This window comes from Mesoplodon mirus (assembly GCF_964341445.2).
Source record: "Mesoplodon mirus genome assembly, chromosome: 5".
In the NCBI taxonomy this organism is placed as follows: domain Eukaryota; kingdom Metazoa; phylum Chordata; class Mammalia; order Artiodactyla; family Ziphiidae; genus Mesoplodon; species Mesoplodon mirus.
In genome coordinates this window covers 42,505,411-42,518,130 of record NC_138980.1, presented here as the reverse complement: position 1 = coordinate 42,518,130, position 12,720 = coordinate 42,505,411, and the positions used below count along the sequence as shown (strand labels likewise).

The 12,720-nt window shown below is 40.2% G+C and overlaps 1 protein-coding gene across 2 annotated transcripts in view; it reads left to right on the top strand.

Annotated features, from left to right (window-relative positions):
- The first annotated feature begins 10,880 nt into the window (after positions 1 to 10,880).
- LOC309804188 (uncharacterized protein) overlaps positions 10,881 to 12,720 on the top strand; it is a 47,028-nt gene continuing 45,188 nt past the window's right edge. For both annotated transcript variants that reach the window (XM_082621387.1, XM_082621386.1), the window contains exon 1: positions 10,881 to 11,009. The gene's annotated coding sequence lies outside the window, so the exon portion shown is untranslated. The remainder of the gene's footprint in view (positions 11,010 to 12,720) is intronic.

Below are 12,720 nucleotides of genomic sequence, written 5' to 3'. Positions count from 1 at the left end.
ATCAGAAATAAGAGCTTTGAAGGAAAGTTCACAATGAATGTAAGATAACAGGGAAACCAGAGGTGTTTTGTGTATTTCCTCTATGGAGGGTAGAGGCCTCCATGATTAAGGATGTCATCAGGAATTATTTATGTTTCCACCGTCTAATACAAATTAAATTAACACTGTTTCAGGAATTGCTCAGGTATGAATATAAATAGTAGGTGTGATACAGACACCATCCAGCATTTGTGAGGGCAACAGTAATGATTCCCATTAAAATAAAGGTATATTCACACACATTAAGATGAGTATAAGAAAACACTAAAACAGAAAATAAGAAGTGTTGGAAAGAATGTGGAGAAATTAGAACCCTTGTGCACTGTTGGTAGGCATATAAAAATGGTACAATCAGTATGGAAAAAAATAAGTAGTTCCTCAAAAAATTTAAAACAGAATCACCATATAATCTAGCAATTTCACTTCTGGGTATATACCCAAAACAGTTGAAAGGAGAATCTCTAAGATATACTTGTAAACCCATCTTCTTAGCATCATTTATTCACACTAGGCAAATGGTGGAAGCAACCCAAATGTACATAGACTGATGAATGGATGATCAAAGGTAGTATATACATACAATGGGATATTATTCAACCTTAAAAAATAAGGAAATTCCAACATATGCTACAACATGGATAAAGCTTGAGGGCTTTTTTTTTGTGTTACACGGGCCTCTTACTGTTGTGGCCTCTCCCGTTGCGGAGCACAGGCTCCGGACGCGCAGGCTCAGCGGCCATGGCTCACGGGCCCAGCTGCTCCGCGGCATGTGGGATCTTCCCGGACCGGGGCACGAACCCGTGTCCCCTGCATTGGCAGGCAGACTCTCAACCACTGTGCCACCAGGGAAGCCCCTGAGGACATTATTTTAAGTGAAGTAAGCCATTCATATGAAGACAAATACTGTATGACACCACTTATATGAGGTACCTAGAGAAGTCAGATGCATAGAGATTGAGAGTAGAATGGTGGTTTGCAGGGGAGCAAGCAGAATGGAGTGGGTAGTTGTTTACTGGACATAGAATTTCAATCTTGGAAGATGAAAAGAGTTCTGGAGATCGGTAGTGATAGTCGTACAGCAGTATAAATGTAAATGCCAATAAACTATACACTTGAAAATGGTTAAGATGGTAAATTTTATGTGTATTTTACCACAATAATAAAACATGGGGGAAAAGCCACAGGACTGCACAGACCCCATTGGACCCTAAAATGCCACAAAGCCCTAAGCCTCTTTCCTCCTTGTTTACAGCACTAAATCTGTCCATTTTCCTGTGTTCATAAAGGACCTTTTCCAAAGCAGTGCCTTTGACTCCAAGGCTGTCTCTAGACTTGGTCCCCAGGCTTGGCTCACCTACCTCCTCACCTCTTCTCTCCAGACCTTGCAACCCCACTCACTGGCCTAAGCCTCAGGGACTATGTGAAGCCTGTCCTATTGTTTAGGAAAAATTTATTTAAAAAGTAAAATACTACATTCAACATATTCAACCTAATGGAAAAGAAATCAATAAAGAAGCGAAGTTGGGACTGAAAAAGTCATGAGAACTGTTGGGGAAAAAAAGGTAAAATGCAGGTGCAATATAAATACTCATATAATGGGTAAGATAATCCAATCAAGAGTCAGAAATTATCACCGTATGTTTAAGACAAAAAAAAAAAAAAGAGGCAACTACATGCTCTCCATAGGAAATGCTTTTAAATTCAAAGATGCAAAAAGAATGAAAGTAAAAGGATCAGGAAAAGATATATATGTAAATACACCCACCAGAAAACTGGAGAGACTCTCCTAATACCAGGAGGGAAAAAGACTTTAAAAGAAAAAATATTACTAGAGATATAGAAGGCTGTATCATGAAAAAGGTCGATTCATCAGGAAGCTATAACATTTATATGTGCATTTAATAACAGAGTGCCAAAATAAATGAAGCAAAAGAGAAATGAAGGGAAAAACAACAGTAGATGGAGACTCCAGTATCTCACTTTGAATATTATATACACAACTAGGCAAAATATCAACACAGAAATAAAAGACTTGTAAAACACTATAAATTAAGTATACCTTACGTGTCTACAGAACACTGCACCCAACAACAACAGAATATATTTTCTTCAGAAGTGCATATGAAACCTCCAGGGTAGAACAACTGCTAGGACATAAACTTCACTAAATTTAAAATACTAAGAATAAATACTTCTATGGTCTGTGACAACAATGGAATGAAATTAGAAATCAATAACTTAGGAAAAACTGGAGAAGTTCACAAATATGAAAAAAAATACTCGTAAATAACCAATGTGTCAAAGAAGAAATCCATACAGAAGTGAGGAAAGGTCTCAAACCAATAATCTCACCTTCCACCTTATCACACTTGAAAGGATGGGCACCAACACCCCCCCCCCAATGAGATGAAGGAAATAAAAAAGAGCAGAAAATAGAGAACAGAAACAGCATGTAGAAATCAATGAAATCAAAAGTGGGGTGTTTGAAAAAAATCAATAAAATTGACAAATCTTTAGCTAAACTGACTGAAAGAAAAAGAAGACTCAAATTCCGAAAATTGGACAGAAAGAAAGACTATTCCACCAACCTTACAGCAATAAAAAGGATTATAAAGGAATTCAATGAACAGTATAGCAACAAATTAGATAATTTAGATGAAATAGACAAACCCCTAGAAATATACATCCTGCAGAAAATAACTCAAGAAAAAAATAGAGTTTCTGACTATACAAGTGATGTGGTTGAATTACTAAGCAAAAACTACTCAAAAGGAAAGCCCAGGCCCAAATGGCTTCACCATAGAATTCTCCAAATCATTCATATGTTTAAAATGATTCTTCAGAAACCCTCCCCACAAACAGAATCAACACAACACTTCAAACTCATTCTATCAGCCCAGTATTACTCTTACTCTGAAACCAGACAAAGGTATTACTAAAAAATGAAGAAACCAATTTTCCTTGTGAAAATGGATGCCAAAAAAATCAACCATACTAGAAAACCTAATCCAGCATCATCTAACCACAAATATACAATGTGACTAAGTTGGATTTACTTCAGGGATGCTAGGTTGAGTTAATATCTCAAAATCAACTTAGGCAATATAATGTATTAATACAGTAATAAGCAAAAATGTCATGATCACCTCAGTAGACTCATAGAAAATACAGTTGACCCTTGAACAACATAGGTTTGAACTGCACAGGTACACTTATATGCAGATCTTTTCCCAAAAATATATTGGAAAAAACTTTGGAGATTTGCAACAATTTGAAAAAACTTGCAGATGAACCATGTAGCCTGGAAATATTGAAAAAATTAAGGAAAAGCTAGGTATGTCACAAATGTATTAAATGTAGGTACTAGTCTATTTTATCATTTACTACCACAAAATATACACACATCTATTATAAAATGTTAAAACTTATCAAAACTTATGCAGTACGCCTGAAACTAACACAACATTGTAAATCAACCATACTCCAATAAAATTTTTTTAAAAGACTAGTAATTCCAAAAAAAAAAACTTATGCACACACAGACCAAACATAGCACCATTTGCAATTGAGAGAATGTAAACAAACAGAAACATGCCATGTTAAAACTACATAAAATTAACTGTGGTATATACTCTACTATTTTAATAATTTTGTAGCCACCTCCTGATGCTATTTTGGTGAGCTCAAGTGGTGTGAGTATCCATAAAATGTCATGTGATGCTAGTTCCCTGGTGGTATAGAGGTTAGGATTTGTTGCTTTCACTGCAACGAATTGAACCCATGTTCTGGGTTCAATCCCTGGTCAGGGAACTGAGATCTCACAAGCCGCATGGTGCAGCCAAAAATTAAAAAAGAAACTCATCTGATGCTAATTATCTCCACGTGTGCAGTTTGTCTCTCCAGTGAATTGCATATGGCAGTAAAAAGTGTTCTTTTGTGGTTCTTGAGTATTTTTCATCGTGTTCAGTGCAATACTGTAAACCTTGGGACCCATGGAAAGTGCCACTAGTGATGCTGGAAGTGCTCCCAAGAAGCAGGGAAAAGTCACTGTTACCAAGTCCAAGCTCATACTGCTTGCTGAACAACAGGCCAACAAATCAAAAGATTAGTTGTTTAGGCAAGGAATAGCTCATGTGCCACAACTACTAAGCCTGAGTGCCACAACTACTGAAGCCCGCGTGCCTAGAGCCCATGCTCCGAAACAAGAGAAGCCACTGCATTGAGAAACCCACGCACGGCAACGAAGAGTAGCCCCTGCTCTCCACAACCAGAGAGAAGCCCACGCTCAGCAACAAAGACCCAATGCAGCCAAAAAAAAAAAAAAGATGGCTTTTGACTTCTTTTTGACATGGACCCTTCTGTGATACAGGCACTGAAACTAAAGCAAATGGTGGAAGAAGAATTGGTACTATAGAAACATTTTTTTAGAAATGAATGAAACATTTTTAGAGAAATGAAACATTTTTAGAGAAATGAATAAGCAAAAGAGTCAGACAGAAATTACAATGTATTTCCATAAAATTACACCTCTCCTGCCTTCCCTTCGACCTCCTCCACCTCTTCCACCTTGCCATCCCTCAGAGAGCTAGACCACCCCCTCCTATTCAGTCTACTCAATGTGGAGACAAGGATGAAGACCCTTTATGATGATTCACTTCCACTTAATGAATAGTAAATATTCATCATACTGTACAGTTAATCAACTTTATTGTATATGTGTGTGCATGTCTTCATGTGAAAATCTAATAACTGTGTGGCAAGAACTGTATGAGATGTTTTTGTGTCATTATTATCATCATCTCTTAATTATTATCATCTGCAAGACTTGTATGGAAGTGGAAAGCCTATTCTTACCTAGGTATAAAGTGAGTGATATTTAATATAAAATTAGTGATGTGTAAATTTTATTACTGTTTTATAACTTTGCTTTCAAAGAATTACATTACCATACAGTATGCTTCTCTCGTAATTGGAGAAACTGCATATCAGCCTATGATCACAGGTAAGTGGTTTTTTAAAAAAATGGAACAATGTTTTCAATACTGTATTATGAATATGACCATAATACATGATAAAAATTTTATAATGATTCATTCATTAGTTATAGGCTAGGCTACCGTGAAGCAACTGTATCCATTACACGAGGCTACCATAAAGCAATCATATTGCCATTTCTTCATTATCAGTGCATGAATCATTATAATTATGAATTTCTTTTTCACATTATCTTTTCATTTTTGATGTCGTGTTAGTAATACATATAACATCACAGCGTTTTGTATCATATAAGACAATATTGATGGAGGTACTGATAGACAATTCATCTTGTAAACAGAAGACAAACTTATGGTATTGATAAATACAGTACAGTACTGTAAATGTATTTTCCTTATGATTTTCTTAACATTTTATTTTCTCTTGCTTACTTTCTTGTAATAGTACAGTATACAGTCATATTACATACAAAATATGTGCTAATCAGCTGTTTATGTTATCTGGTCAACAGTAGTCTATTAATAAAGTTTTTAATAAAGTTTTGGGGGAGTCAATAGTTATATGTAGATTTTTGACTGCCTGGGGACAGCACCTCTAACCCCTGCATTGTTCAAGGGTCAGCTGTAGTTGACAACCTCCAGCACCCTCTCATGATAAAAACCCTCAGCAAACCAGGTATTGATAGAAATTTCCTTCACATGAAAATGAGCATCGATGAAAAAAATCACAGCTGATATTATATTTAATTGGTGAAAAACTGGATTCTTTCCCCTGAATATCAGGAAGGAAACAATGATATCTGCTCTTATCATTTCTATTTGACAATACCCTGGGGGTTTTAGCCAGGACAATTGTGCAATGAATAAATGAATGAAAAGGAAATAAAATGTATCCAGGTTGGATAAGAGAAAGTAATGCTGTCTCTACATGTAGATGATGTATCCTGTAAATAGAAAACTCTAAGGAATCCACTTTTTAAAAAAAATATTAGAAATGATAATCGAGTTTGGAAAGGTTGTAGGGTACAAGATCAATATATAAAAATACATTCTATTTCTAATCACTTGCAACAAAAAAATCTGAAAATGAAATTAAAAAAACAAATCCATTCACAAGAGCATAAAAATGAATAAAATAGGGGAGAGGGATAAATTGGGAGATTGGGATTGACATTTAAATGCTACTATGTATAAAATAGATGGCTAATAAAAGTCTACTGTATAGCACAGGAAACTCTGCTCAATACTCTGTGATGGCCTATATGGGAAAATAATCTTAAAAAAAGAGTGGATATATGTATATGTATAACTGATTAACTTTGCTGTACAACTGAAACTAACACAACATTGTAAATCAACTGTACCGCAATAAAATGAATAAAATAGTTAGGACTAAATTTAACAAAAGAGATACCAAGCAAAAACTCTGAAATCCACAAAACATTGTTGAGCAAAATTAAAGATCTAATTACATGGTACAACCTCCCATGTACGTACATTGGAAGATAATATTTTGAGATGGCAATACTCCTCCAAATGATCCACAGATTCATTGCAATCTCTGTCAGAATCCCAACTGACTTCTTTATAGAAATTGTTAAACTGTTTCAAAAAGTCAGATAGAATTGCAAGGTATCCAGAATAACCAAAACAATGAAAGCAAAAATCAAGTAGGAGGATTCACATTTCCTTATTTCAAAACTTTCTGCTGAACAATGGTAATGAATGTAGTGTGGTAATGACACAGGGATGGACATATAAATCATTGGAATAGAATGAGATTTCATAAATAAACCCATCCATCTGTGGTCAACTGGTTTTCAAACACAAGGCCAAGAATGGGAAAAGAATATTATTCTTAAAAGTTAGCACTGGGACGAGTGGATAGCCACATGCAAAAGAATGAAATGGATGTTTACATCACACCACGGATACAGTAATTTACCAAAATGGATCAAAGACCTAAACATAAGAGGTTAAACCTTAACACTCTTAGAAAAAATGTAGGGACTTCCCTGGAGGTCCAGTGGTTAAGACTCTGCACTTCCACTGCAGGGGGCACAGGTTCAATTCTTGGTCCTTGAACTAAGATCCTCGCATGACCAGTGGCGCAGCCAAAATACATACGTATATGGAGGAAAATATTCATGACCTTGGATTTGGCACAAAATTATTCAAGATGACACCAAAAAAAAAGACAACTTGAATTTAATCAAAATTATTAACTTTTGTACTTAAGAGTATACTATCAAAAAGGTGAAAACACACATTGGGACCCAAGTTTACTATTGTGGGAATATAGAATGGTGCAGCCACTTTATTTATTTATTTTTAATTAATTTATTTATTTACTTACTTATTTTTGGCTGCATTGGGTCTTCCTTGCTGCGCGCGGGCTTTCTTTAGTTGCAGCAAGCAGGGGCTACTCTTTGTTGCGGTGTGTGGTCTTCACATTGTGGTGGCTTCTCTTGTTGTGGAACCCGGGCTCTAGGCACACGGGCTTCAGTAGTTGTGGCACTCGGGTTCAGTAGTTCTGGTGTACGGGCTTAGTTGCTCCGCAGCATGTGGGATCTTCCCGGACCAGGGCTCGAACCCATGTCCCCTGCATTGGCAGGTGGATTCTTAACCACTGTGCCGCCAGGGAAGCCCAGTGCAGCCACTGTAGAAAACAGTATGGCATGGGAATTCCCTGGCGGTCCAGTGGTTAGGACTCCACGCTTTCACTGCTTGGGGCCTGGTTCTATCCCTGGTCGAAGAACTAAGATCCTGCAAGCCGGGCGATGCGACCAAAACACACGCACACGCACACGTGCACACACACACACACAAAACCCCCACAAAAACAAACAAACAAAAAACAGTATGGCAGTTCCTCAAAAATTATATTCAAAATTACCATGTGATCCAGCAATACTGCTTCTGGGTATGTACTCCCAGGACTCAGATATTTCTACACCCATGTTCACAGGAATGTTATTCATGAGCCAAAAGGTGGTAGCAACTCATGTGTCCATCAAAAATGAATGGATAACAAAATTTAGTATATACATAGAATGGAATTTTATTCAGATTTAGAAAGAAAGGAAATTCTTACATATGCTGTAACATGGGTGAAACGAGAACATCATGCTAAGTGAAATAAGCCAGTCAAAAATGGACAACTACTATATGAATCCACTTGTATGAAGTACCTAGAATAGTGAAATTCATAGAGACAGAAAGTAGAATGGTGGTTGGTAGGGCCTGGGGGAAAGGGAAATGGGGAGATGTTTAATATGTATAGATTTTCAGTTTTGAAAGATGAAAACACTTCTGAAATTGATTTCCCAATGTCAGTGTACTTCTCACTACTGAACTGGACATTTAAGATGTAAACTTCATAGTATGTGTTAAAAGTTAAAATTTTAAAGCAAGAGAGGGAAAACACAGCCCACAGAATGGAAGAAAGTTTTGCAAATAAAATATCTAAGGGATTTGTACTGAAGGTATATAAAGAACACTAATAAGTCAACTAACCCAATTTTAAAATATGAAAGAATGTAAATAGACATTTTAAAAGGAAAATGTACAAATGGTCAAGAACACATTAAAAGATGCTTGCAATAGCCATCAAAGAAATTCAAATCAAAACCCCAATGAGAGGGACTTCCCTGGTGGTGCAGTGGTTAAGACTCCATGCTCCCAATGCAGGGGGCTGGGGTTCGATCCCTGGTCAGGGAACTAGATCCCACATGCATGCCACAACTAAGGAGCCCATCTGCTGCAAATAAGAGCCGGTGCAACCAAATAAATAAATATATATTTTAAAAAATGAGATACCACTTCACAACCACTAGGATAGCTAGAGTTTAAAAAGTGAGATAATAAAAGTTTTGTGGATGATATGGGAAAATTGGAACCCTCAACCACTGCCGGTGGGAATATAAAATGGTGCAACGACTTTGGAAAACAAATCTGGCAATTCCTCAGAAATTAAACCTAGAATTACCATAGGACCCATCAATTCATTCCTAGATATATGCCCAATAGAAATGAAAATATGTCCAAACAAAAACTTGTAAACGAAAGTTTATTGCAACGTTATTCGTAATAGCCAAAAGGTGGAAACAAACTAAATGTCCATTAAGGAATGAGTAAATAAAGAAAATATGCTTTATGCATACAGTGGAATATTATTCAGCCATAAAGATGAATGAGGTATCCATACATGCTACCACATAGATGTTCCTTGAAAAAGTTATGCTAAGCAACTGAAGTTAATTACAAAGACAATACTTCATATGATTCCATTCGTATATAACTCCAGAACAGGGAAATTTATAGAAACAGAAAGATTAGAGGTTGTCTACAACTCTGGCTTGGAGGACGAAGATGGGAAGATAAGGAAGTGATATCTAAAGGGTACCGGGGTTTCTTTTAGAGGTGACAAAAATGTTCAGAAATTGTGGTGCTGATTGAACATATCTGTGAATGTACTGAAAACCATTGACTTGTACACATCAAAGGGATGCAGTGTATGGTATATGTATTTTACCTCAATAAAACTATTCAGATAAGTAAATGCATTAGAAGTTTTGAATCAATGTGTTTAAGAATATTAAAAGTTTTCAAGTATATCCCACATTTCCAAAACTTATTGTTTTTATATATATATATAATGTTCTACATCAATTATACCTCGTTTGGTTTTTTTTTTTTAATTTATTTTTGGCTGCCTTGGGTCTTCTTTGCTGCCCGCGGGCTTTCTCTAGTTGCAGCGCACGGGCTTCTCACTGCGGTGTCTTCTCTCATTGTGGAGCACGCGCTCTAGGCGCTCGGTCTTCACTAGTTGTGGCAGGTAGTCTTCAGTAGTTGTGGCACAGGGGCTTAGTCGCTCTGCGGCACCAGGGATCGAACCCCTGTCCCCTGCATTGGCAGGTGGATTCGTAACCACTGTGCCATCAGGGAAGTCCCCAAAACTTATTGTTTTTTGTTATATTGGTAAAAATAGTAACTAGGGGCTTCCCTAGTTGCACGCAGCAACGAAGACCCAATGCAGCCAAAAATAAACAAACAAATAAATTTATTTAAAAAAATAGTAACTGGATTGCCTTAGGGATATCATAGCTGTTTACATTTCAAAATTTCTAGGCACACACTCTGAAACTAAATTTCCTTCTAGCGCAAAATGTATACCTGAGAGTCTTCTTGAACACATCTCACAAATTATGATTGGTGGGAGAAGAGTCCCTGTTCCCAGGCAAGGGCTGCAGGGTTCAAACTTCCCACCAGAGTCAAGTGCTTGGGAGGCCAGGGGATTCTCTAGCTAAAATACCACATATGTGGAGAGGGAAAAGTGACGGCCTCAACGCTGTCAACAAAGATAAAAATGGAGCCAGACTCTTTATTACACATGGTGAGGTCATTTTTCAGTGTGTTTGTAAACAAGGGTCACAGTATCTTGAGTGGCCTCACAGCCTGTGCCAAGTATTGCCCCGTGGAGGACCGCAAACCCTCTTTTCTCAGTTGGCCTAACCAGGGCGCCCCTCTTGCTTTGGATAAGGACGTCGGTTGTTCCGGAATCTTACTCTGGAATTCCCTGAGCACACCTGTGTCCCCACATTCTTAAATATCTGAGGAAGACGCCACTGTCCCGCTAGGGCCAGTGCCAAGTGTGGTTTAAAGGCAAACGTCGCTGGAAAGGAAAAGTTCCCGCCCACCTGTGGAAACTGGTTCTGCTCAATCATGTGACCTCCTGACCCGTTGTCACTCAGGAGAAAGGGGGGCGGGTACTTGCGAACTGTCCAATCGGGGGCGCAGCAGGGGAAAGTGGGTGGGTCACGCTCTGCAAACTGCGTGGACGCTCGTGGCCGCGCTTTGCGTGGAATCTCGTCTGCATTTACGCGTCTCAGGTGTGTCTGCTGCAGCGTAAATACGTGTTGCGGGGGCCGCGGGAGTCTATGGGAAGACGCCGGAGGAGCCCAAAGCCGGGAAATGGTGAGTGTGCTGGGCCACGTGTCCCAGGACAGGGAGGAGGGACAGTGTGAACCGGCCGTGGCGGGACGTGAGCCTCCCGGCGCGGTAAACTCAGGAGTCTGCGGACCCAAAATCGCAGGGGGCGCCGTTCAGACCTCATTCCCTCCGGCTGCCGCAGTGGCGGGGCTGGGTCGGCAGCCGGGACCCCGGGCGTCCTGTGCCGTCACTGCAGGCGGTGACTTAAGCCTGGAGCCTCTCTGGACAGCTCTGCGCCCACAGCCCCGCGACTCCTCTAGAATGTGTGGTCACCACGGGGAGGGTTATCAGGGGACAATCCTGACTCCGTCTCCGTGGTTCGTGAGTGGGAGGAGCTGTGGTCTGTGGGGTCCCAGTCCCTCCTTTCTCCCCAGGGGGCACTCGTTTTCTCCTGAGTTTTCCAAATGTTTGGAGAGCACGGTCTCAAATCCAGGATCCAGACTAATTCCCAGATTAGCTTTTCCTAAAACTGGCAATAAATCCCTAAATTTCCACATCCCTCCCTCATTCCCACAGCCAACTTTCCGTCTTCAATTCAGAGCATCATTATCAACTCTTTGTTCTCCCTGGTGTATTTCAAACAGACCCAATATTCTAATTGTTTATCCTTTTTCTTTGTTTAAAAAAATAATTTACTTTTGGCTGTGTTGGGTCTTCGTTGCTGCACGCGGGCTTTCTCTAGTTGCGGCGAGCGGGGGCTGCCCTTCGTTGCGGTGCACGGGCTTATTGCGGCGGCTTCTCTTGTTGCGGAGCATGGGCTCTAGGCGCACGGGCTTCAGTAGTTGTGGCTCACGGGCTCAGTAGTTGTCGCTCGCCAGCTCTAGAGCACAGGCTCAGTAGTTGTGGCGCACGGGCTTAGTTGCTCCGCGGCATGTGGGATCTTCCCAGACCAGGGCTCGAACCCGTGTCCGCTGCATTGGCAGGAGGATTCTTAACCACTGCACCACCAGGGAAGTCCTTATCCTTTTTCTAAAGAGTCATGGGTGGCTCTTTTTTAAGGATTTATATTTGCTGTGGATATTTTCCATGAGAGGATATCTGAGAATAACCACCAGGAACTGAAACCAACCACCTGGAACTGAAACCATGTAACTCAGATTGGGACTTGAACCCACGGTCTTTTAACTGACATCTCACACCTGGTCTCAGGACTTAATGAAGCTCAGGTCCTTGATGTCTCATCACAGAAAGAATTCAGTGAGAGACAAAGTGATAGGAGAAGTGGACACACTCCACAGACAGAGTGTGGGCCATCTCAGAAGGTGAGAGTGGCACCAGGGTGTGGGGTTGGCCATTTTTATAGGCCAACCTTTTTATAGGGGTGGATAATTTCATAGGCTAATGAGTGGGAGGGGTATTCCAGCTATTTTGGAGAAGGGGTGGGGATTTCCAGGAATTGGGCCACCGCCCACCCCCCCCCCCCCCCCCGGTACGCGGGCCTCTCACTGTTGTGGCCTCTCCCGTTGCGGAGCACAGGCTCTGGATGCGCAGGCTCAGCGGCCATGGCACGGGCCCAGCCGCTCCGCGGCATGTGGGATCTTCCCGGACCGGGGCACGAACCCGTGTCCCCTGCATCGGCAGGCGGACTCTCAACCACTGTGCCACCAGGGAAGCCCGCCACCGCCCACTTTTTGACCTTTATGCTCGGCTTTGGAACTGTCATGACACCTGTGAGTGTGTTCCAATGAGTGTATAC